The sequence below is a fragment of the Zalophus californianus genome, chromosome 7 (genome assembly GCF_009762305.2).
Source record: "Zalophus californianus isolate mZalCal1 chromosome 7, mZalCal1.pri.v2, whole genome shotgun sequence".
NCBI classification, from domain to species: Eukaryota; Metazoa; Chordata; class Mammalia; order Carnivora; family Otariidae; genus Zalophus; species Zalophus californianus.
This window is the reverse complement of record NC_045601.1, coordinates 94,230,012-94,255,473: the sequence shown is the minus strand read 5'-3', so window position 1 is coordinate 94,255,473 and position 25,462 is coordinate 94,230,012. Positions and strand designations below refer to the sequence as shown.

Sequence of the window (25,462 nt, the reverse complement as noted above, 5' to 3'; positions counted from 1 at the left end):
AAATACTTTCTATACTGTTTGTAGGGTTTATCTACAGTGAAGGAAAGAGTAGCCATCCATAGGGGATATAATATTTAAGGTTGTTGATAGAGACAAATGAAGTAAGAAAATATTATTCTTTTTCTTAAAAACAAATGTTTTAACTGACTCTTAGAAAAGATGACTGATTTGGGGTAAGCTTGCTATCCTCTGGCATAGTTAAGCCATCTGTAGTAATTTGTTAGAATGGGGAATGTTAGCATTTATTGAGTCCTGCAGTGTGCCCGGCACTTTCTGTAAATATTCTTACTTAATTTTCAGGAATTCATCATATGAGAGTGGGTATTCTTATCATTATTCGAATTTTGCAAAGAGACATCCTGAAGCTCAGTGAATTTCCTAGTAAGTAGAAGCTGCAAGGTTCACATAATCTTTCTGTTTTCTGGATAGGCTATACCACAAACACTAGATTGCCTTGATGGTATTGTCTTCTTCACTTAGAAGGATGAAAAATAAAAACAATACTGAAAGAAACAGAAATAGGCATTGCTAAACACTTGGGTAACTTAATTACTAGGCGGGCCCTACATTTAGCTAAGGGGTAAGAAGATCCCGTGATCCTCATTTTTGGAAAGACGTATAATTTTTTTAGACCAGAAGAGCTTATATATTCATATTAATTAAACCCTCTCTATAAATACTAATGTTTTAAGAGGTTGTGAATGAAAAAATATGCATAAGACATGACTCATAGCCTTGAGGTATATAGTCTATACTAGACTGGTATCTTAATACAAGTTTTGAATTACCTTCCAATTAAGTATAAGCTTTTTGAAGGGTGAAGACTATGTTTTTTTTTTCAGGTTTAAATTCAAGTAACATTTATTGGATACTTGGAAACCTTTCTCATAACATAATAAATAAATCACTAGCCTAGAGCAGAGTAGTTCAGTAGTTTTGGAAGGCAATGTGGTCTCAAGGGAGAACGTAGACTTTGGAATCAGACCAGAGCTCAGACCTCATCTGCTGCTTTTTAGCTGTATGGCTGATGAGTCATCCTCTCTCAACTTTGCTTTTCTCATCCCTCAAATAAAGATAGTAATGGCATTGGTATGGAGATTGCATATAATACTCATAGTGTACTGCTTATTAGCACAGTAATGTATAGTAGATAATAAAATATTCTTCCCTTGGTTCTCAATGCGGGATAGAAAGTGATAAGTACAGTATGAGGGCAAGCTCCAGAGTGAGATACTACATCCACCTAGGGTACTTGCAGAGGGCTTCCTGAGGAAATGGATGCTTGAATTGAACCTCGAAAGATGACAGGATTTGGACATAACAGAATTGGGACACATAAGTATTTCATGATCTATGAAGTGTTTATAGAAAGGCTATTGGTAACATAATGGAGGACCTTTTAAAGTATGGTTTGACTAAGGACACAGATTTGTCACTCAGGATGATTCTTATATTGAACCTTTGTAAAAGCTGAGAGCATGTTATTAAATCTCAGTAAAAGTATTCCTGCTAGATGTTGAGAAATTAGAGGCTGGTTTCACTGCTGTCTGGTGATCTTAATACAGGGAAAGAGATTAGAAAATCTAAATGAATGTTTACTCGATATATGTGTTTGGATTTTCCTTTAAAATACCAGGTATCCAAAGAAAGTTGGTGGGGAGTGCTGAGATGAGATCTGTTCAGAGTTCAGTTTTCCATTGAGTGCCAGAATGCTAACTTTTAGGTCAGTGTCTCTCAAACTCTTTGTTTGCCCCACCTTTTGGCTACTTGAATTTTTGGTTGCACACATAAAGGGTTTAAGGTGAATCCATGGAAGTTATCATTGCAAAAAATCACTTGGGGCTCCAAGTGATGACGGCCCAACTTCAGTGTTCCAGTTGTTGTAGTGCATTCACACAGTCTTTCTTTGGTTTTAGCTGTACTTCCCACCTGCAGCACATTGTGCCTTTCTCAAAGTCATATGTGACCTACTTGGCTCAGGGTCCCATCTGATTGATGTCATGGTGATCATCTTTCTTCAGTTGCGGCAAATATACATTTACCCTTTGATCAAAATTTAAAGAACCATTTCAGAAGAGTTCGTGAGATACTAGACAATGTAGATGTCCTAGACGCCTAGCATCCCTAAGGCAATATTCCATTCTTTTTCCAGTAGTTTATGCCCCAGGACACAGCATAGTTTTGTATTTTTATGTCGTTTTTAAACTTTATACTGATTCTGTAGGTGGACTCCCCTTTTTAAGGCCTCTAATGTGTATCTTCAGCCTAGCCTTCTCCCTGAGCTCTAGGCCCTGATTTCCCAAGTGCACTAGATCGTGCAAACACAATCGTGTTTGAAGCAGCTCAGTCTTTGAAGTCTCCAGCCCTGAGCTCCTGGTCCACCAGCCCACCCCAGTCCAGTCCCTCCTGCAGTCTTCTCCGTCTCAGATAAGGGCAATTCCATTGTCTTAGTTGCGCAGTTCAAAGACCTTGAGGTACACAATATTCGGCTCCTTTATTTATTTATTTATTTATTTATTTATTTGTTTGTTTGTTTGTTTGTTTGTTTATTTGAGAGAGAGAATGAGAGACAGAGAGTACAAGAGGGAAGAGGGTCAGAGGGAGAAGCAGACTCCCTGCTGAGCAGGGAGCCCGATGTGGGACTCGATCCCGGGACTCCAGGATCATGACCTGAGCCGAAGGCAGTCGCTTAACCAACTGAGCCACCCAGGTGCCCCTCGGCTCCTTTCTTTTTCTCATACCTGTGCTGTCGGCAAATCCGTTTGGCTCAACCTTAAAAAGTATATAATTTCTGACTATCCCTACTGTCACAGCGCTGAGCCACGCATGCCATCACCATCTCTTACTTGGATTATTACAATAGCTTTCTAATTGCTTCCCTAGCTTCTGTCTCAGAAGATTGAATCAGTGTCAACAGAAGCAGGGTCACTGTTTAGGCCAATATTTTCCCTAAAAGGACTTTAAAATTCTTTCAAGCCCCTGGACAAAGTTTCTGTTAACACCTCATAGAGTTTCATGCCCTAGATTTGGAGAGAAGTGATTTTTTTTTTCTCTCTGTGTACTGTCAACCATAATGTAAGAGCTTCTCAGTGTGGCCCCTGTGAATGTCTGACTTGAACAGCCTCTTGATGGACAGTTATCCTTGGGATCTTAAATATATTACTAATCTTAAAGTAATGAGAATATTATGAAGTGCACTCACTACCAAAAGTAACTGAATATAATTTCATCTCCTTTTTAATGATTTAGAGTGAACTTCAGAATTTGGAACTGCTGCAGGCTGATCATTAGGAACATCAATTATCATTGCATAGTAAAGGAAGTGCTGGTTAGTAGAGATTTCCAGTTGTGTTAGTGTCAGGAAAAGCCGCTTTCTCTCTTCTAAAGTTAAAAATAGTGTATTAAACCTTCCTGGTCATTTCTCCTTGGAAATTTGGGGTAAAAGGTGATCTACAGATGTTGTGGTAGTCTGTTTTGTTGTGGACTCACTAGCAGTGATGGTTGACTGGTGGATTTTATAATAACTTCCAAAAGGAAAGGTCAGTAATTGAATTTGGCAGATATTTTATTTGATTTGAATATTCCTTAACTTTTTATTTTATATTTATTTCCCAACCCTGTAGACCTGAGGCTCTTTCTGGTTTAGTGGCAAAGTAAAAGATACTAATGAGAATGTCTTTGGGACATAATTATGTAGATTTAAAGGAGTGATGTAGTTTTAATTATGCCCCTTAGCTAGTGTACTTGCATATTAAACTCATTCATGTCTCAGTGTATTTCCCTCTGAAACTTTGCTTTTCTCAGGCCTTAAATTACTAATCAGCTCATGGGTGTACCCGAAGGTTATGTAAGCTTAGTTGAAGACTGCCAAAGAATGTGTTTAAACTATTAATCCAAAATATACAGAAGTTTATAGTTTAGGAAAAATGGCCCATGGGCTTATAGTGTTCTTTCCTGGATTCATAAGAAGGAAATTCCCAGCATTGTTTGTGTATATGTTTCCTCCCTCTCTCCTTCCCTCCTTTTCTAAACAAAAACACCCTTTGGTTATAATGTGTTAAAACATGTAATATACTGTTTCCGTCCGGCTATTTTAGTAAACTGAGGGAACTTGGAAGTAAAATCATAATAATAGATATTTTTAATTTTTTTACCTCTGCTTTTTTGGCTTGTTTGTTTACTTTTATTAAAACCTTCTAGATGTAGCAGGCTACTAAATCTACTAAAGGTAGCAACTACCTCTTGAAGCTATGAAATGATTTTATTCACTTAATATAGAAAAAAGTAAACCCTACTTTGTGGGTGGTTTTATTTTTATTTGTGAGAGGCTAGCATAGGGAAGTCCATGGTAAAGTCTAAGGAGTAAGGCTCAGAAAATCTTTTGAGGCCAGCTTTCCTCCCAAAGAAACAATAAAAATATGGAATTTAGAACAGGAGTAAGTGGCCTTTCTTTGAAGGAAGAGATAGTAAAAATTTTTGACTCTGTGGAGCGTATGGTTTCTGTTGCACTTACCCTGCTTCTGTAGCATGAAAGCAAAAGTAGGTAATATCTAACCAAATGGGTGAGACTGTGTTATTATTAACAAAAACAGGCAGCTTTCTGAATTTGTCCTGTGGGCTGGACCTAGTTTACAGACTCCTAATTTAGAACATGGATTCCTTAATTTTTTTCTTTGTTTTCCAGCCTGACGTTCATCAAACGCCTTTTGTGTATTTTAGCTACTTTTATATACTTTTGATCGGTGATCTTCACAGTGGCTTATGAGACAGATGGAGAAAATACTTCTTAAAATGTTTACATTATGAAAAATTTCAAACATGCAAAAACAAATCACATATGTATCATCACCAATTAGTAGTGTTTTCCATGTTTCATTTATTTATCACTTTTTATTTGAATTTTATTTATTTTTATTTTTTTTAATTCTTTGTATTTTAGCTGACGTATTTTATTTATATATATATTTTTTGAAGACTTTATTTACTTGTCAGGGAGAGAGCACAAGCAGGGGGAACTGCAGGCAGAGGGAGGAAACAGGCTCCCTACTGAGCAGGGAGCCCGATCCTGGGCTCGATCCCAGGACCCTGGGATCATGACCTGAGCCAAAGGCAGACACTTAACCAACTGAACCACCCAGGCATCCCTAGCTGAAGTAATTCAAAGTAAGTTTCAGACTATGTCCTGTGATGCCCGCATACCTTATTATGTATGTCTAGAAAATATGGGCATTTTCTTACATAACTCTAATACCATTATCTTACCACTTGGCAGAATTAACAATAATTTTTGATAACATCTGTTATCCAGGCCAAGTCCACATTTCCCCAGTTGCCTAAAAATATATATTTTTAAAACCCGATTTGTTTGAACCAGGAACTAAATGTTAGTCATATGTTACATTTGGCTGTTGTCTCCTAAGTTTCTTCTAGTAATCCTTTACTTAATGTCCCCTTTTCTTTCTTTTCCTTTTTTGCTTATTTGTTTGTTTTCAGTCTGTAGCTCCATGAAGCAATTAGCCAGTTCTATAGAGTGTTTCACATTCTAGATTTGTTTGCTTCCTGTGGTGTCATTTGTTACCATATTTTCGATTTTACTTGTAAGTGAAGTTAGCCGTAAAGACTTAAGTAAATTTAGGTTCAACCTTTTTGGCAAGAGTTCTACATAAGAGGTACCTTGTTTTTCGTATTGTCATATCAGGAGGCTTATCAGTATCCAGAGCCTCCATTGTAAAGCTCCCCTTCAACTTTTCATCTAATGTTTTTATCCACTGAATCATCTTTCCCAAATCAGTTATCTTATTTTCACTTCTACGCTTACTGGCTGGAATTCTTCTGAAGGAATGTTCCCTAATCATCTTGGGTATTTGGTTACCCTGAAAAATATAGTTCGTAAGGAAGGCAGTATTTTTGAATCTCATTTTATAGATTGGGATTGAGTCCCAAAAGATTAAATGAATCGCTTGAAGTCATAAACTTAGCTCAGAATCAAAACCGAAGTTTTTTACCAATTCTGGTTATCTCAGACGCAACACCAGTGGGAGCCAGTGGACTGGCATCCCAAGTTTTTGGTTCAGAAGTTAAAGGATGAGAAGTAGAGTGATTTAGGATAATCCCCATTTCCTTTCTGTCTCTTCCCACCGCCTCCTCTGAATAAAGAGAGTAAGTAGTTTTATCTGATAAACGGCAGAGATAGTTTTCTAGAGCAATCGAATGCTTAGGAATCAAACTGCTTGGATTCAAATTCCTGTTCTTACCACTTAGCACCTATAACCTGACTTTTGCCAAGTTATTTAATCTTTACATGCTCTAGTTTCCTTATCTGTCTTAAAGGGTTGTTGTAAGAATTCAATGAAGTTGATACAAGTAAAGGGCTTAGAACAGTGCCTTGCATATAATAAGCACTCAGTATCATTTAGCTTTTCAGAAATAGAACTTTTTCATAGCTACACTTTTAATTCTACTAGCCGTCCAAACCAAACATTCAAAATAACATAGTAATTGTTTTCCTAACAGCATGATGTTGTTCTGTTGATGCTAAAAGTTTGATTGCAGGTCAGTATTTGGTGGTCTTACATGAAAACCTAAGAAATAGCTTGACTCTAAAGAATGAAAGTGTGGATGCTACATTTCTATAACAGTTGTAACTGCAGAGAAACCTTGTTTTAAATTTTTAGTTACATACATAGGATTAGTTATTTAGTGAATTGGTGGATAGTGGTTGAAAAGATGCCTGTAATCTGAATGCTCTGCATTTTAGATTTTTTTATGTTTGAATTTCTTAATGTGAGGAAAACTTTTTTGGAATCTTAAAACTTTGAGCACAGTAGGAAAAGCTATCAAATGTATTGTCATATTTTCAACAGGACATAAAATACTTTATTGTGTAGTATGTGGGAAAAGCAAAACACGCACTGCCTTTTTTCCCCTTATCCATTTTCTACCTGTTAGTGTGAGAGATGGTATCACCATATTTAGGTTGTGTTTATAATCATTTCTTTGTCATATTTGCAGGACTTTTAAAGACGAATTTTAAAGGATCTTTCCAGCAGAGTATTTTCATCATTTTTTAAAGCAGTGGAAATCATAATTGTAATTTTCCAGATGTGAAATCTGCTTATAACCTTCTCATTTTGCATTATTTCCTTACAGTTGGCATTTTAAGACTGAATGAAAATATGTATATGCATTTGGTTTGATCATAGACTATTCCTATTTGTTCATAGGCATTTCTTCTCCAATTTGTTGTACAGTGTTAGGAAAGGTTTTTCATTGTTTATTGCTTGAATTGTCAAGTATCTTTTGAGCCATATTCAAAAGGACAGTTTGCTGTAGGTATGTGTAATACCTCATTTAAGATTTTTCTGAATATTTGAAAATGCTTTGTATTTGACCATATGAATCAGAATGGGTGCAGTTAGTCCCATTTTTAGATGTAGACGTACACAGACACATGTGTCTGTGACCAATAATGTGATTCGTTATGATGTGACCCAAATGCAGTAAGTAACTTGGTCTTATTACTGTAAGGAGTTAACTGTTTTTATCAGTCTTCTCCCCCATTATTTATGTGAAACCGTATCACTTAGCCAGAGGTAGGAAGTGATACCATGGGCAGAACTACAGGTTTGCAGGCCTGTATTAATATTTTATGAAAGAAAACACTGTTTATTCGCTGAACCAGCTTTCCAGTATTACTTGTTTACTACATGCTCTAGAATCTGTATTTGCAAATGAAACGCTATTGTAGAATGTTCTGATTAAATAGAATAAAATTAGGAGCAGTAATCATAGCTTTTTAATTTAAACAGTTTCGATTTTCAAATAAAGAAAAATGTATTACTTTCTATTCTTGCAAAGACATTAAGGGAATAGTAAAAATGGTGAACAACTATGTGATTAAATGTGAAGATTGGGGAGCTTTCAGAGTCTTCAAGGAAGTGTGCCTGTCAGGTACTTTGATGCAGATACATACATGTCTTTTCAATTTCTGGTAAGGCTCCAGTGTTGGAAAGAACGCTGGATCTGAAGGCCAGCGGTCATAGACAAGGCTCTTGCCTCTTGTCTAGGGAGCTCTGAAAAAAAAATTACCATTTTGGGCTTCTGTTTTTCTTCCCCCAAAGGGAAGGAAATTATACCTGCTTTTTTTGTGAGGATCAAAGGTTAAAGTAAGTTTCCTGGGAGTGAGAATTCTTTCCAAAGTACAGATTATTAGTGCATCAAAGTTAGGATAAACCATATTGGTTATGAGAGAAAGCACAGTGATGATTGTTTGGGTCTATAAAGATTTGACTAGATTCGTTTTATGATGTTGGTCAAGGCTACCTTCCCCAAGGTATTTCTGTGCCTTCATCTGTATGTGGGAATAATAATCACTATTTTGCATTGGTTCTTTTTTTTTTTTTTTTGCATTGGTTCTTGTAAGTAGCAGCAATGTCTGCCAAGTGCCCAGCACACTGCCAGGCACATGTAGGTGCTCTGTGCATGGTAGCTGTTGTTGTTACTTGCTTTAAAGAATTATAGATAGTTAACGAATACTCATTTCATGCATAATAACATGCAAGAAAGTAATGGCCCTTTTGGTAGGAGGAGGAAGTTGTGAATGTTGACAGCATGTGGTATTTGTGGAGAGTGTCAAATTCTAATAATTTTCTTTTTTAAGGTAATAGGACTAAAATCAGTGTTGCAACATTAAGTAAAAAATGAAAACAAAACATTAATAATTATGTAAATTTCTAAGTTTAGATTTAATTTATACTTAAGATCTTTCCTTTCTCTCTGAATACTCTCATCTGTTTTCATTACTCAGACTTTGTTTAAAAAATAGAAATTGAATATAAAGTTGAAGAAGTAAAAGTAAGATTAAATGAGAGAAATTTATATATTGAAGTTCAAATCCTGTCTGTGAATTCTAAGGTGAATTCAGAAACCTCCAGCTTTCATTTCAGTTCTCAGTCTTTGGTTAACTCTCTTAGTTATTCTTGCCCACTATTTCCGTGTGGATGTGGAAATGAGTTGTGTGTGCATGAGAAACCATCTTTTAGTTGGTTAACTCACCATGGCAGCTGCTGAGCCATGGTGACATCTTTAAGAAAGGTAATAGAAGGAAGGGAAACATGAAGGGGGGGAAATCGGAGGGGGAGACGAACCATGAGAGACTGTGGACTCTGAGAAACAAACTGGGGGTTCTAGAGGGGAAGGGGGTGGGAGGATGGGTTAGCCTGGTGATGGGTATTAAAGAGGGCACGTTCTGCGTGGAGCACTGGGTGTTATATGCAAACAGTGAATCATGGAACACTACCTCAAAAATTAATGATGTAATGTATGGTGATTAATGTAACATAATAAAAAATCTTAATAGAAACACTTGTCTGGGAAAATGTTGGGAATCAAAGTTAACTGATATGAAAGAGCTGTCTATAAGACTTTAAAAAAAATCTGTTTTATATAGGTTTATATAGTACAAGCCAGATGCCTTTGTTTCAGCTTTTTGGTTTGATCCTTTGTATTGTATGGTGGAAAATGATTTATTTCTTTTGTGATCATCTAACAAATGTCTTTAATTTCCTTATAGAATTCATGAACTTGATCATGTTTTCCTACTCAGTATCAGTAATCTTGGCATCACAATTCTCTATGTTTTGAGGCTTTTTCTTGGTTATAAACAGCATTGTTATTCTAACATTAAGATAATTTTTCTGATTGTTAAGTACTTGGGTATTTAACAGTGGAAGAGTTGATTCCTTTCTAGGAATTACAGTGAAAAGGTTTTAAGTGGCTTTCCAGCATGTCCTAGATGAACTGTAAAGCTTCTTGCCAGCCTTCTGCCTATTAAAACTGCAGTTCATTTAGGGGAAAAATAAACCTTGCACTCAACATATTTTCTATAATTGAATTAATTGCATGATTGGAATTAAAGCATTGAGAATTTTGTTCGAAAAATGAAAAGCATTAAAAATTTTGTTTGAAAATCTTGTCCTATGTGATAATTAGGAGCTAGGGTGTACTACTATGATTGCAGATTCATATTCTGTAATTCACAGTAGCCACTTATGTTCTCAGAATGTCCAGTTTCATGATAGTTTTTGAAGACTGTTGTAAAAAAATGTGGGTGTTTTCGTTAGCAAAAGTGATTCAACTTTTTTTACTCACATAAAGTAGATCTAATCTTGTAACTAAACAGATAACTTTTGGCATATATATTGTAGAAAAAATAAGTATGATTTGATTTTTGGAATCACTGCTTCATGAGCTGTGAGAAGATATAGTTCATATCAGTCATCAATTTTTAGCAAGAGATTTGAGGAAAGCGTATAAGTTTCTTATCTTCAGATTATAAAGCTGAGGAGCATTTTTTTTAATTGAACTTAACCATCAAACTGGCATCGTTCCTATAATTTTTTTGCCTGCAAGATATTCACAGTGGCAGTTTACACATAGAATTTTATTGGAAAAGAAAATCTATTTGATTTACATAATGATAAAGTAATAGAGAGTCCTGGTGTCCCTCTAGTTGTCTTGTATTAAGGTATTGAAAACCCAGTCAAAAATACATGAAAGACATTTTCTCATTTTTTTTTTTTACCTTTCAATCATTCCTCTTTAGAAAACTCGTCATTTCTGTGAAAAAATTTTGCATAAACTTAGTTATTACGTTATTACTCTGACTTACAAGATGGCAAAACCAGAAATGACCTATCTTCTTTAAATTATTATTAAAGTGAAAAAGTTCCTCCATAATAAATAAGGCTATGAATAAAAATGATGGGTTATTTTTCCTCTGTGATCTCCCTACCCTGACTCTTATTAGACAGAACAAATAGCAATGAATGCATTCTCAAGAAACACAATGAAAACCAGGTTCACAAAACCAAACATTGTTTTTGGAGAGTCCAGCAAATTCGTCATTATTAGCTGGGTTCATGGTTTCTAAAGACTAAACTTATAACCTCATCTCTTTAGGGGATGAGTGGAAATGTGCAGTGCCCATGAATGAGCTCTGAGTCACCAGAATGGAGCCATCTTGATTTATATGTAATCTGTAGAACTTCAGCCACCCCTGTCCTGCCTCTGTGTCACTCCTGGATGTGTTAAATTCTTAACATCTTGCTTTGTATTTGTTAAAATGTTTCTTTATATTGATCTTATCATTTGTGAATATTCTGCATCTCTAACTAGAGTCTTTAACACCTAGATTTTCTTTAAACCATGCATTTTATTTTTTGCCTTCTTTCTCCAGTGTCCAGTGTAGAACTCTAAAGTCTATTTCTTTAAAGAGAAAAAGATTAATTAATAAACAAGATGCTGTCAGTGTAGTATGGCAAAACGAGAAGAAACGGCAGATTAAAGCTCCTTTTTTACTGGGCTTTGTTCAGTCCCCAGCTGGATGGAGTAGAGTTGAGTAGCAGCCAAAACCATAGAATTTGAGAGTACTTGTTTCAATATTTAATGAAGGCTCAGCCGAGAGTGATGGGTTTTAGTGCATTTTTTTCTTTTTCCCTGAGTGGAATTAAGGTGACTTTCCTTTTGCACGTTGTATCACCTCAATTTAGGAGCTAAACAGCTTGTGCTTGTTGGTCAGGTAGCTTAGTTTTGCAGGTTTATGGGACGTGATGTTTTCATAGCAGAAGGGAGGAGTAGATAATAATCCTTTGAACCTTTAAGGAGTTGAGATTTAACAGTTCATTATACATTTATATGCAATTTTATGTGCATACCTGTAGAATTTAATTCATAATTTTTGAAGATCCTCACTGTCAGGGATAGTGGGCGTAAGGCAGAGAGGTTTAAGGGGATAGAGAGAGGTCCCTGCTATGACAATCACTGTCTGGATTGGATTTAATACAGCTAAGGAAGAGAAATCCAAACCACTTGACGGGGGACATTCATTCATTGCTTAACACAAGTCAGAGCAGCATGTTTTGTGAAATTTGAATGGTTTAGTATTCTAAAATAAAGCACATTCTTTAGCATCTATATAAATCATCTAATTTACCTCTTTGGTGAAAGACTTCTTGTTATCTGCTACGGCTTTGGTTTCAAAAGTGATACTGTGCTTTTCTTTTTTTAAAAACAAATTAGGTATATCAACTTGATTTGGGGATTATTAGTATTCAGCAAATTATTCTTTAAAGCCGCACATCAAAATATTATTATTCCTGGAATTTTATGTGTGTTATGTTTCTCATTACTGTTCTGTTCATTTGTATGCTCTATAGGACACCAGAGGCAGCTTTTGAATTTTAAAGAAAATTAATCTACATATTAAGTGGCTAGTGGACTTGTGATCCTAGAAGTTGTCATATTAGAGCACCATGCTTGGATTTTCACAGCTATCCCAGTTTTATTTTTTATTATTACCTTGTCACTTAAGTCATTAAGTTTGAATTAATGTATACTAAGACTTATTTCAGAAACAGCTTTTCTTTGTAAAACAGAATGGACAATGATAATTTCTAGTAAATGCTTAGTTTATGATGTGATAAACTGAAAAAGAGCCTCTCAAGAAATTTTTTGTAGCAGTATGGTAAGTTTTGAAACATTATTCATATGTCTTTTAAAGATAATATTGGGGGGGGACGCCTGGGTGGCTCAGTTGGTTAAGCGTCTTCCTTTGGTTCAGGTAGCTGCTGGGATCCAGCCCCACATCCAGCTCCGTGCTCAGCGGGGAGTCTGTTTACACCCTCTGCCCCTCCCCTCTCTTGTGCTCTCTCTCTCTCAAATAAATAAATAAAATCTTAAAAAAAATAAAGATGATATTGGGTGTGTGTGTGTTTCAGGAGGAGAGGTATTTCACATGATAATTTACCTAGGTAACTTTCCAGGTAAATTTTAAGCAATTGGATTTTTCTTCAAAAGTTTTTAAATGTGGTATAACATAGAAAAAAGTTAAATTAAGGGGGGATTCCCTTAATGTAATTAGATACTATAGGGCATACCTGTACATACACATGTATATTTCTGTGTAGTTGCTGATAGAGACAGGTTGTGATCACTTGAGCAGGAAAGTGAACTTGGGGACTTGGAGTTCATTTCTCCACCCTTCTGCTGTGGCATTAGAGAAATAATCCTCCTGTTCCTTGGTTATTTTAGCTATAAAATGGTGATTATAGTACTGAAAAGGAGATTGCAAATGTATTCAGTCAACTGCTTCTATAATTTACAAGTGGCTACCTTTAATTTTCCAATAACTGCTTACAGGAAATATTAGAGAAAGGTAATTACCAGCATCACTACCACACCAATAAATGTTTATTCAGTGCCTGTAATGCACTAGGCAGGAAGCGGGAGCCCGAGACCCTAGATGACTCAAAAGGAGCAAGGACCAACCTTGGTTTCCTGCAGTTACCAAACTCTTTTTCTGAAAGACAGTAAATTTTCTAGCTTACATCTACGAGACTGTGAAATGAAAAATTATAGTGTATCATTCATTCTACGAGCATTAGGTGGAACCATATGAAATTACCATTTATGTAGATCAGAAATATGTAATGTCATGGCAGTTGCATCTGGTCCCATTTCGTATTTACAGAGCCACTGGCATGTGTCAGGCATTGTAGGAGCTAAGGCATAGAAGTCAACAAAATAGACATAATCCTTGTCCTCATGGGGTTGGCATTCTCATGGGTTCTCCAGCCAGACCTCTCTTAATCTAGTACAACCACTGCCTAGTCTGCATCTCCACTTGGATGCCAAATAGGCATCCAAACGTATTCAAAACCAAGTTACTGGTGAATAAACAGTGCACCTAGATTTTACTTGCTTTGTAGGTAGAAATCACAGCTAGTAGGATCATGAATATATATGACTTAGCCCAAGACCTCTCTTCTTCTGTGTCTATCAAGATAATAGAGCCAATAAATAAGGCAGTAATTTTTGTAGCACCAAATGGTGATTTTTATCTATTGAATTTTAAAATGTACTCAGACATGAAAATGGAGCCTGGTAGACTGCTAAACACAACTATGATGTATTTGCTCTTTCTAATACATTGCGACAAGCTATTCTGTATCCTTCACTACACATGGTAAATAGCTGAGACCTGTTATGACTCAGTGAATGTGCTCTGGATAGGAAATCTACAGAGCTAGATTGGAGTTTCAGATTTGCTATTGAGGAACTATCCATCAGGAAATATAAGTTAACTTTTTACATACTTCAGTGATGTGAAAATAGATGAGATAATAATTACCAAGTGGTTTGAAAATTCACTCTTGTGGGATGAGAGTTGTTATAAAAATATAGATAATAGTTTTCATATTCATAGTTTAATGTAATCCAGGTGGCTTTTGTTTTTGTTTTTCTCGTTTAAGATACTAGAAAATTTTGTTTTGAACAAAAACCAAAAACCTTTGTTTTGGAATGTATCAAACTATGCGATTTAGTCTTTGCTCAACAGGCAGATTGAGCCTCAGCAGGGGAGCCAACTGTTCTTTTTGTCTGTGTTCATTATGATATAGCATTGACATATTAATTTTTAAATTAAATCCTCATGAATGAATATATAAGACATTTGTTAGGCTATTGAAAGCATCTTTTAGTATTTAAAAATATATGCTTTAAATTTCTGTCAAGTTGATGAAATTGAAAAAAAAAACAAAGCATTTTCCTGGCTTGTCTTGTCATCCTTTTTTGTTAGCATGTCCCTGATGTATATATAGTTCATTTGAAAGACTAGCATGGCAAAATAAATTCTGTTTCTTAATGAGATATCACATCAAAGTTGAGAAGCAAATAGATAACCTGAAGCTATACAATAAGTTTACATAGCCTTCCCTTGGTAGAGCCATCTTCCTGCATTGCTAAGAACAGTCCATCAATAATTCAATTTAGTTATAAGAAAGCAGCCACTTTGCTTTGAGACTTTAATCCGATTCTTTGTCATAATTCGCAAGGTGAAGTAACCTATCCTTACTGTGATGCCTGTGAGTAACTTATCAACGTAAAGGGAAAATATTTCTCCTCTGTCATGAATATAGTTCCCTGGAGTTTGATAGGCAGCTCTTTTGTATTAAATAATAAATTTATATGTTGGTTATGTGTAGGTAAGTGGTATAATGTTCCAAGGCAGAAAGCCAAGATAAGTTCACTTAAGTTTTCTATACTAGATAACTTTGGAAATTCTTTTTTTTTTAAGATTTTATTTTTTAAGTAATCTCTACACCCAATGCGGGGTTTGAACCTACAACCCTGACATCGAGAGTCACATGCTCTACCAGCTGAGCCAGCGAAGAACCCCTGTGCTAGAAATCTTTGAATTATATGAGAAAAAAACGATGCCTGTTGACATTGACCCTTGTAACAAATCAACCTTCCTTATACTTCATACTGGGAAGCATAACAGTGTGCTGTTATTTGTAGAGTTGGGCATGACTTGCTAGATGTTACAGTAAATTAAAATGGCTTTACTTGAATAGATAATAATTTGCCTTTAATTATTCTGATAGAAAGCCTTTGTTTGCTGAATACCTCAGATTTTAAGCAAATTGAAAATTACCACTAAGTTCTGAAAATAGCTTTTGCTGTTTTTACATGTGTTTATCATAACATGGTAGAAAGTATGTGGACTTTGAGCAAGTCATAAAAAGGTTGCAGTTTGGCACCCTTTACTGTGTACATTTGAACATTTCACTTAATCATTTAAAGTCTCAGTTTTCCAGACTGTAAAATAGGGATAACCATACTAATTTTGCAGGGTCATTAGGACAATCAAATGAGATCATCTGTGTTATGCCTAGTCCATTGCCTGGTATATAAACATTTTATTTTGAAAAAATTCTAGACTTACAGAAAATTGCAAAAATCATACTGAGTTTCATATGCACTTCACCTGGCTTCCCCTAAAATTCATTCATGCCTTAACGAACTGTTACACAGTTATCAAAATTAATGAATTAACATTGGTACAGTATTAACTAGAGTCTTTATTCAGATTTCACCAGTTTTCTCACGCCTGTCCTTTTGCTGTTCCCAGATTCAATCCAGGATTGCACATTGTGTTTAGTTGTCATAGCTCCTAAAATGATACTATAGGAGATACCTTGGGCATATAATATCATCATAACTTAGTACTGGTGACATTAGCCTTGATTACTTGGTTAAGGTGGTATCTGCTGGGTTTCTCTACAATAGAGTTAACTATTTTCTCCTCAAAATGTCTTGGGGGAGATACTTTTAGGCTATCTAAATATTCTGTTTCCCCACTAATTTTAGCATCCCTCAGTGGATCTTGCCTGCAACTATTATTAGTATGGTGTTCTAATGGTTATTTTCTCTTTCCCTATCCTTCTACATTTATTAATTGCAATCCTTCTATAAGGAAAAGCTGTCCCTTCTCCCCCATTTATTTATTTTTTCAGTTATTTATATCAGTATGTACTCATGAACACCTTGTGAATTATACATTTCATTCTATGAGTTATAATTCCATGCTGTTATTGTTTATTTTCTTGCTCATATTGTTCCAGCTTTGGCCATTGGGAGCTCTTTCAGTTTGGTTCCAGTGCCCTTTTGACATGCCCCCCCCCATCCTCTTTTTAAGCACCTCTTCTCTGGTACACAAAATGCTCCAGGCTCATGTTGTCATTTCCCTGCCCTAGTCTTAGAATCAACCAGCTCTCCAAAAAGCCTTGTAAACCCCTAAAAAATAAATAAGTAAATAAATTTGCCACCCTCACCCAACATACGTTTTTCTAATTTTTGATATATTTTGTGTATTTCCCTTTGATCTCCTTCAGATGCAGCCTTAGAGAATTTAGTCTCACCAATTGGGAACTGTTGGTTCGTAATCTTTAGAAGAGAGACAAAACACTTGCCTACAACAGGAGGCAAGAGATCTTCTCTTTGTCCCTGAAATTGTAGAGGAATAATCTAGCTTGTCACTGTACATTAAAACTTTATCTCATGCCATTTGTCCTTTCGTGGCATATTTTTCTGTCAGTTATTGCTAGCTTTTAAAAGGGATTTTTTTCTTTTGGTCATCTGTTATGTAGCCAAACTTAGATGACTAGAAGATGACATGTAATCTAATAAGTGACATATTTCACTATATTATTGTGAATTTGAGAAAATCATTTAATCCTTTTAGCAGTTCATTTTTAGAGTTATTTTGGAGCTGATTTTGTAATTATGATGGAAGTAAAAGTGTGCTAAAGTTCTTGTCTGTTTTGTAGAGAATCTGATTCATTTTTGACATTGATAGAAAAATGTGTATTTTAATATGCTATGAGTAACCACTAGAGGGTGGTCATGGGTAACCAATTACCCATTTGCTATTTATTTAAAACATTCTGACACTGAAAGATTGACAGTAAAGATGGGGAGGGGAATACCAGCAAGCAGAAGCAAAAAAATTGAGTGATAGTATTAAACAAAATAGCAGTACAAGGAGAAAAGGATTAAATAGGACAAATACATGTTGATAAAAGGCATACACCACCAAGAATATGTGACAATTCTGAATCTTTATCCAGAAATGTATTGAAATATATCAATATATATCAACATTTAAATGTCTATATAAAAATATATATATTTCTAAAGATTTGTAGGATTTGGGAACTATATTTTAGTGATTATCTTGGTAGCTCTTCAAAAACATAGACTTGTGTTACATATAATATATATACTGGGCTGTAAATGGTATCTTAAAATGTCTCTTTAAAATTCTATCATAGTAGAAATTTAGTTCTAGAAAATACTTGCTTTGGATTAAAGTTGCCAGATAAGGAAATGTAGAAAAGTAAACTATTAAAAAATTTGACAGAATGTCTGAGAAAATGAGTAAATAGGATGAAACTAATCTGGCAGAAGTGAAATAAATGTACATTTAATTTTTACTTCAAAATGTTTGTAAAAATCAATTCCTGTATCTGTGAAGAAGAGGCAGCCTTTCCCTTGGAGATTAGAAGCTCTCATCAGCTAACTTCTGTGTAGTTCTTTGATTGTAGGCTCGGATGTTGTTTTCAGTTTGCTTCTCTTGTTTTCAGCGAGTGAAAAGACCAATTTATTCAAGCTGAGCCAACTCATCTTGGACTAGAGCATTCTACATCAGTCAGCCTGCTCCTGTGGTTTTCTGGTGATAATTTGTTTTATGTTGGCTCTTCCCCTACCAGTGTGATAGCGATTAAATTGCTCACCTCTTAAGGGTTACTAAATTTAGTTTTTTAGGCTGTAAGAATGTGATTCAGTAAATGCTTTTGCTTTATTGAATGAAGGATTGTCTATGGTTTCTGTCTTCAAATTTTGGAAAATTGTATTTGGAATCTTAATACATTTGCATGCACTGTTATGTTAGTGGCATTCAGTGACATGAATACCACTAACTCATATCAGTGAATAAAGTAGACTTTTCTAAAACAAGCATTCTGGGGGAGATGGTGAAAATTCCATCATTAATCTGACCTTTCCTTAAGATCAGCACACTTGGCTGAACAGATACCCAGTTAAAATGTAAGGTTACCTTTTAATTTACCAGGCAGGTGCCCCAGACCATATCCTCCAGATGGAATTGTTGAGACCTCTATTGAAACAATATGTTAAACAGTTACAATGTGTTGTGATAGGAATTTGCTAAATCTCCTTGTTGCTCAGAGTTAACATTGTAATTAATACAAGATGAGCCTTCAGTCCTCTTGTGAGGTCGGCCCAATGAACATACAGTACAAGAAAGACTTTTAACAGTTAAGACTAGTAAGCATTTAGTGAGCAAATGCAATTTGCTGGGCTTTGTGCTAGGCAGGAGGTTTACAGAAGTGAATGAGAGGTGCCTGAAATAGGCAGTGCAGGGACTAAGGTTCTTTGCCTACCTCCTCTAAAACTTAGACTCTCATTCCTTGCTTTTCTGTGTATAATAATGGCTGCACGAGTTGATGTCTAAAACCTGTTCCAGCTCTTTAAATTTTGATTCTGATAAGGAAGCTAAATTTGCCAAAGCTCCAGATTGTTAAATAAGTTGCCAGTTAAATCAACAGTGGTGTGTCCTGCATTCATTTATGTCCATTTTCATACTTTCTTTTCTCAGCTCTTTGTATTCCAGTTCATTGTCATGTCCCCAGCTAGATTGTAGAAGGAAGAATATCAAGTGTGCCTGGTAATTTGAAAGCGTGTGCAAACACTAGTGTTTCTTCATTCCAGTAATATCTAACTTCAAATTTGCCATTTTTTATTCTAAAATCATGGTAGATTAAAAACCAGGTAAATCATGCGAATGGCTCGTTACAGCTACTATTTCTTTGGAGAGTAGGTACTCTTCTCAGGTTTTTACTAGAATCAGAAGCATTTTGTTTAACTCTGGGTCAGTGTGATTTTGTACTGGCCCTAGAGCGGCTGAGAGCAGAGAAGTAGCCTACAGCTAGCTGAATGTTTGCCATGGATAACTGACACTTGCCTGTTTACTTATTCATTTGCTCCATTTATAATTTTGTAGTATTTTCTAGAAAGTAGAAGACTAGGATTTTAATGCCAGTTTTTCTACAAAGTAATTGAAGTAACTATTCACTCAACCTCTTGAAACCTTAGTTGGCTCATTTATAAAAGAGAGATATCTACCTAATTTCTATACCTTACAGGTAGTAAAAGGTCTAAGAAGTATCATTTTGTCACTGCTAAAGATCTATAGAAATCTAAACTATTATTATTGAGATATCACTAAGTATTACTTTGTTTTTTATTGCTAATAGCAGTAGTGCATTTGTACTAAATTGCCCATTAGGAATTTAGAAATGATGTTCTTAATATCTGACTGAACAGATAACAGAATTATGTAGATCACACACAGTCCCAGGTCACGGGTGACCCTCAAATCTTGTTTTCTGAGTCATTTGGGTATAGCCCTTAAATATGAAAAAGACAAACCCACTAGCCCACACCTCACCTGCATTCCTGAACAGATAGCTTTCCATTTTCCTCTGATGCTTATGACAGGTTTTTTGATGATCTTTGATATACACTGGCTTTACTGAAAGTGATCTGCTTAATCAGTTACCTTATCAGATAATATAGGATCAGTCCATTTAATACTTTTTCTGTGGATCTTGGCATTTCACTGGTTTTAAAAAAAAAATTCTGACATAGTTCGATCAAAATTTTAAGATTTTAGCTTGATCCTGCCTCAGGGGAAATTTGAGGGAAAGAAAATCAGCATACCTTGGGGTCTAGAACTGAAAATGTTCTCCATAAATTCAGAGAAGGGGATTAGGGTGTGAAGATGGAAAACGTGTCCCACTCTTACCACTGAAACTATGGAGAGCAGGGGAAAAAAAATCTTTTTTCTTTATTCTTAAATTCTCCAGGTGGGGCTTGTGGATTAGCCTGGCATAAGACAGATTTAGGAGAGAAAAACTAGAAGTTTGGCTCATACACTTGGGAACACCCAGAAATGAGTAACTCAAAGGGGTAGTAGGCTAAACAGAAGAAAGGGGTTTGGCGCTTCTTGGCATGTGAAGGGAGCAAGTTCTAAGAAGTTGATTGGAAAAAGTATGGTAAACAAGGGTTATTTAGTAAGCTTTGTTATGCAGTTTTAAGTCTGTGGCTTCTCCAATGATAAGAGTTGTTTTCTTCTTGGTAGGGAGTGGGAGATTACACATGGAAATTTCCTTTATGAAGGGAAAACTGTGGGCTCTTTTTAGAGCTTTTCTGGCATCTGCTGGTTCTCAGTGGCCTTTAGTTGAAAATAATCCATACACCAAGGAAGCATATTTTGGGGTGGTATATGCCGGCATCCTTCAAAATATATATAATGTGTGTTCAAACTTTTTCAAGTGAAGTCACAGGAGTATTCAGAAATACACTTGAATATAAAATGGAAACTATTTTTAACATTTCACTTTTCAAACATGGTAAAACAAGTTTATGCAAATTTTATACAAATAATTAGCGCATAATTGTAGTGTATACTTAGCATTTTACAGTTTACAAATTGCTTTCTATAGAGCGAAGTATAGTCTCATTATTACAATATTAAAAATGAAAAAACAGACAAGTAATTTATAATTGCCTGATATTATTCAGCTAGTAGGTGGCAGAGTTAGAACCAAAATCTGGGTTATCTCTCTAAAACCTTGCTGCCTCATAAACCCGTGAAAAGTTGTCACCAATGAGAAATGAATTAACTCTTACAGAGCAGAAGAAGAAATATTTAGTACACCATAGGAGGTAATTTTCTGGATTATAGTAATAGCAGTAATGCCTTCCAGCTGTGGTACAGACTTGAAATTGCATAACTGATTTTTTTTCCTAAGGCCCTATAAAGAGAGGGAGTAACTAGATTCCAAGTTTTTCTGATGAGGAAACTGGAGGCAAAACATGTAAATAATTTAAGTAGTATTAAATAACACACCAGATCTGACCCACTTAAGATAGCTTTTTCTTCCTTTTTTTTTTTTGGAAAGAGTTATTTATTTATTTTGGTGGGGTTGTGAAGAGGGCACGCTCAGTCCTGTGCCCAAGATTGGGGGAAGGGCAAAGGGAGAGGGAAAGAATCCCAAGCAGACTCCCTGCTGAGTGCGGAGCCTGATGTGGGGCTTGATATCATGACCCTGAGATCATGACCTGAGCTGAAATGAAGAGTTGGATGCTCAACTGACTGAGCCACCCAGGTGCTCCTAAGATAGCTTTTTCTAGTTAATAATAAAACTGACTACCTAGGTAATGATAACTCTAAAGTATTGAATACTTATTCTGTGCTAGATACTATACCAAGTGCTTCATGAAAATGAGCTAATTAATCCCCACACCAACTCTTATCTGTTAAGTAGTACTCCTTCACTTTTATATATAAGGGAACTTTACAGATTGGTTAAGTAACCTGCCCGAGGTCACAGAGCTAGCATGTGGTAAGACAGGATTTAAACTCAGGTATTTAACTTAAAGCCCTGCCTTAAGTGATGTGAAATGTTGGGGTTCGGAAGCCAAGCAAATGGTCAAGAAAGAATTCTTGAGATGTTTTTGGTGCAAAAAGGGTGGTTTTATTAAAATATGGGACAGGACCTGTGGGCAGAAAGAGCTGCACTGGGGTTGTGAGGAGTGGCTGATTATATACTATCAAGTTGGGAGGGGGTCAGGGATAGTAAGTCTCTAAGGAATTGGGAAGCAAGGTTTCCAGGACCTTGAAGAGCTAAAGGTCATTTATTACACTGTAGTAAAACCTTAGTCATGAGACCCTTCAGATGTTTATCAGTGGGGCATATTCTTGGAGGATGATTGCTAACATCTATCTTGAGGGAGTAGAAATAAAGGAAGTTTCCAAAGGGATTTTTATAGGATCCTGGAGGTAAGGCTAATGTCAAGCTAAGGTTACCTTTTGCTTCTAAGCAAAGTATTAACATTGAAGCAGTTGAGCTCCTTGAGGAAGGTCACTCTGCCTGTCCCAGGTACTTGTCAATGGATTGTAAGTTGTAAGGAAGTTTAATTTTTTTTCCTATATTTCTTTTGCCTTTGTTCTCCACATCATTAACTATTAGCTTTTTCTTCTTCCCGGACCCTTTAGGGCCTCCTAGTCTCCTTTGAGTGTGGTTTTGGTTAGAATATGTATGATGTTTCAGTGACCTTGAGAGTTAAATTGTCGTTAAAGAGTTAAAGAGAAGTATTTAGAATCTGTAGGTGACTGATCACAAAATTAGTTTTACAGATAGTAACTGAGTATAGTAAGTAGGCATTTAAAAGCCGGGGGTGGGGGTGGGCTGCACTAGATATTAAATTCATATAGCATGCATCTGCAGAGCAATACAGCCCTTATTTACTGTACATTTTCTCCCCTCACCTTCTCATAATTTGCCTCTCCCACCCAGCATCCCTTTTCCTTTGTTTAGCCTAAAATGGTATGTAAACCTCAGTCCTTGGACTACCTCAAGTCCTATTTCTTTGTAAGACTGCTAGGAGTGAGCTTATGTACATACGTAATTAAACTGGTTTTTTTTTTCTTGTGAATGTCTTTTATTCTTTTGATTCGTGGGACCCAGCCCATGAACCTAGGAAGATAAAAGAAAAAAGATCCTCCCTCCCCTACAGGGGTTAGAAAAACAACCTGGACTCCTACTTCACACTACACACAAAAGAAATTAACTTGAGATGAATCAGGACCTGACTTTAAAGCTTAAACATTACTGCTTCTAAAGGACAGTATAGGAGAATATCGTTGCAAGCTATCTTAGGACACTGAGAGCATTACCATCAAAAAAGTTGGTAAATTAGGGTTCATGAGAATAAAAACATTTGCTCATGCTATCAGAAGATAACATCAAGAAAATACATAGAAAAGCCACAGACTGTGAGAAAATATTTGTAACACCTGTATCTGACAGCAGGGCTGTGTTGAGAACATACCAAGAATTCCTACAAAGAAGACAATCCATTTTTTTTAAATGGGAGAAAGATTTGAACAGACATTTTACAAAATAAGGCATATCACCAGCCAAGAAAGTCTGTGAAAAAGTGCTCACTGGTGTTAGTCTCAGGGAAATGTAAAGTGAGATATCACTACCTACCCATTAGAATGGCTAAAATGAACAAAATTGAGACAGCACCGAACTTTCAGGAGAGTATGGAACTCTCTTGCATTGCTAGTGGGGTATAAAATAGTATGGCCACTCTGGAAAACTGTTGGCAGCAATTCTACTCCTATATGTTTATTCAAGAGAAATGAAAACATATGCCCACAAAAGTCATCTACAAGAATGTTCTTGGCAGCTTTATTTGTAATATCCAAAACCTGGAAGGTCCAGGTATCCATCAACAGAGGACTAGATCAACTATCTGGTATATTCATACAGTGAAACACTACTCGGCAGTAAAAGGAAGAAACTGCTGATAATGTTACCAATCAATCCAGCATAGCTCCTAACTCAGGATGTGAACAGGTAAGCCCTGGTGTGCTGCCATGGCCAACTGCCGCATCCTGGGGAATACTAAGAGGGCTCGACAAATGGAAAGCATAGTTCCAGGCTGGGTTTCCAACACTGCTGCCGAACAAACCTGGATAAACTCATTGCGAGAGAAGCCAATAACTCAAGAGACAAAGTTTTGGAAAAGAGAAGGGGAGGAGAAGGGGAGGGTGGCAGGCTCAAGTCTTAATAACCTTAATAACTTTCTTGGTGAGATGGATGCATAAAGTTTTATAAAGGTTCAGGGAGGTAGGAGCAAGAAAGCAGTCAGCATGAGATCATGGGTGGGGGTCAGTATGTGTTCAGCACCTGATCACGGGCAGGGAGGGGGACATGTGGGATGTGGTCTTCTAGGCATTCTGTTGCTCTTGGCTTTTCAGGCTAGGTGGTTGGAATGTTCCAGTCATTGCAAAACGTCTTTGTCAATGCCTCAAGGAAGTGTGATAAGAAATAAGTACAATGGGGTTTTAGTTAGAGCATGAATTAAACGGTCTTGTCTTTTTCTAGTTTTAACTCTTGGGGTCTATAGTTCAACAAAAGAGATTGCTGACAATATGTATAATGAATAGCATGCAGAAATCTCAAAAACCTAAAAAGTCATGAAGGAAGTGAGATACAAAACACTATGTACTGTATGATTCCATTTATATAAAGTTGTAGAATGGTTAAAACTCTGGTGACGAAAATCACATCAGTAATTGCTTCTGAGTATGCAGGGAGGGGAAGAATGTTGACTTGAGAAGGGGCACAGGGAACTCTGGCTTGATGGAAATGTTCTGTCTCTTAATGGGGTTATGGGTTATATAGGTACAAGGATCTGTCAAAATCAATAAAACTGTAGACTTGAGATCTGTGCATTTCATTATATGTGCGTTATACCCTCAAATTTAAAAATCTCACCCCCAAAATAATACAGTATTTTCCTCTCTCTTAATCTGGGTTCTCTTACTTTCCTTAAAGTATTGGACAGCTAAGTCCCACTATTCTGAGCTTTTCAATAGTTGTTAGTTCCTGTGTTCTTTCTGTCCCACCCATTTCAAAGTCCTTTTCATACTGTTAGCTGGTTTTATAAACATGGAATCAGGAATTTCAGGTGGGAGACAGTTGCAATAGTTCATTCATCAAACATCTGCTTACTTCTTGCTTTGTGTAGTGAGGAAACAGAGGAAGGAATTAATTATGTCAGGAGGCATTTCAGAAGTAGAATAGGTAGGATAGATGAGTTCAGAGAGTACTAGGATGGGGGGTGGAGAAGAGACTGAACTGCGATATATATATCCAGGGCAGTCTCTGGAATCAAACCAAGAAATGGGTCAATTGATTGTTCTTAGGAAAGGATTATCCTCATCTGTAAACATATATAAACATTCTCTGTCTCTACCTGAGAAATTTGTTTCCCTTAAGATTTGCACTTTTAAAAGAATTTATTTATACACAAAGGACGCAAATGATGTATATGATATGTACATCTGCCAATGAATGCTGAATTTATTCTAGAAAATACCATTTTGTGCTCTGATTCTAGCTGGCACTGCTGACACGATATTGTACGGTATTGGCTTACTTTGTCTCTTTTTCCTCCAATC

At 36.1% G+C, this 25,462-nt stretch overlaps 1 protein-coding gene across 1 annotated transcript in view; it reads left to right on the top strand.

Annotated features, from left to right (window-relative positions):
• Positions 1-25,462, top strand: part of PRIM2 (DNA primase subunit 2) — a 304,959-nt gene that overhangs the window by 224,666 nt on the left and 54,831 nt on the right.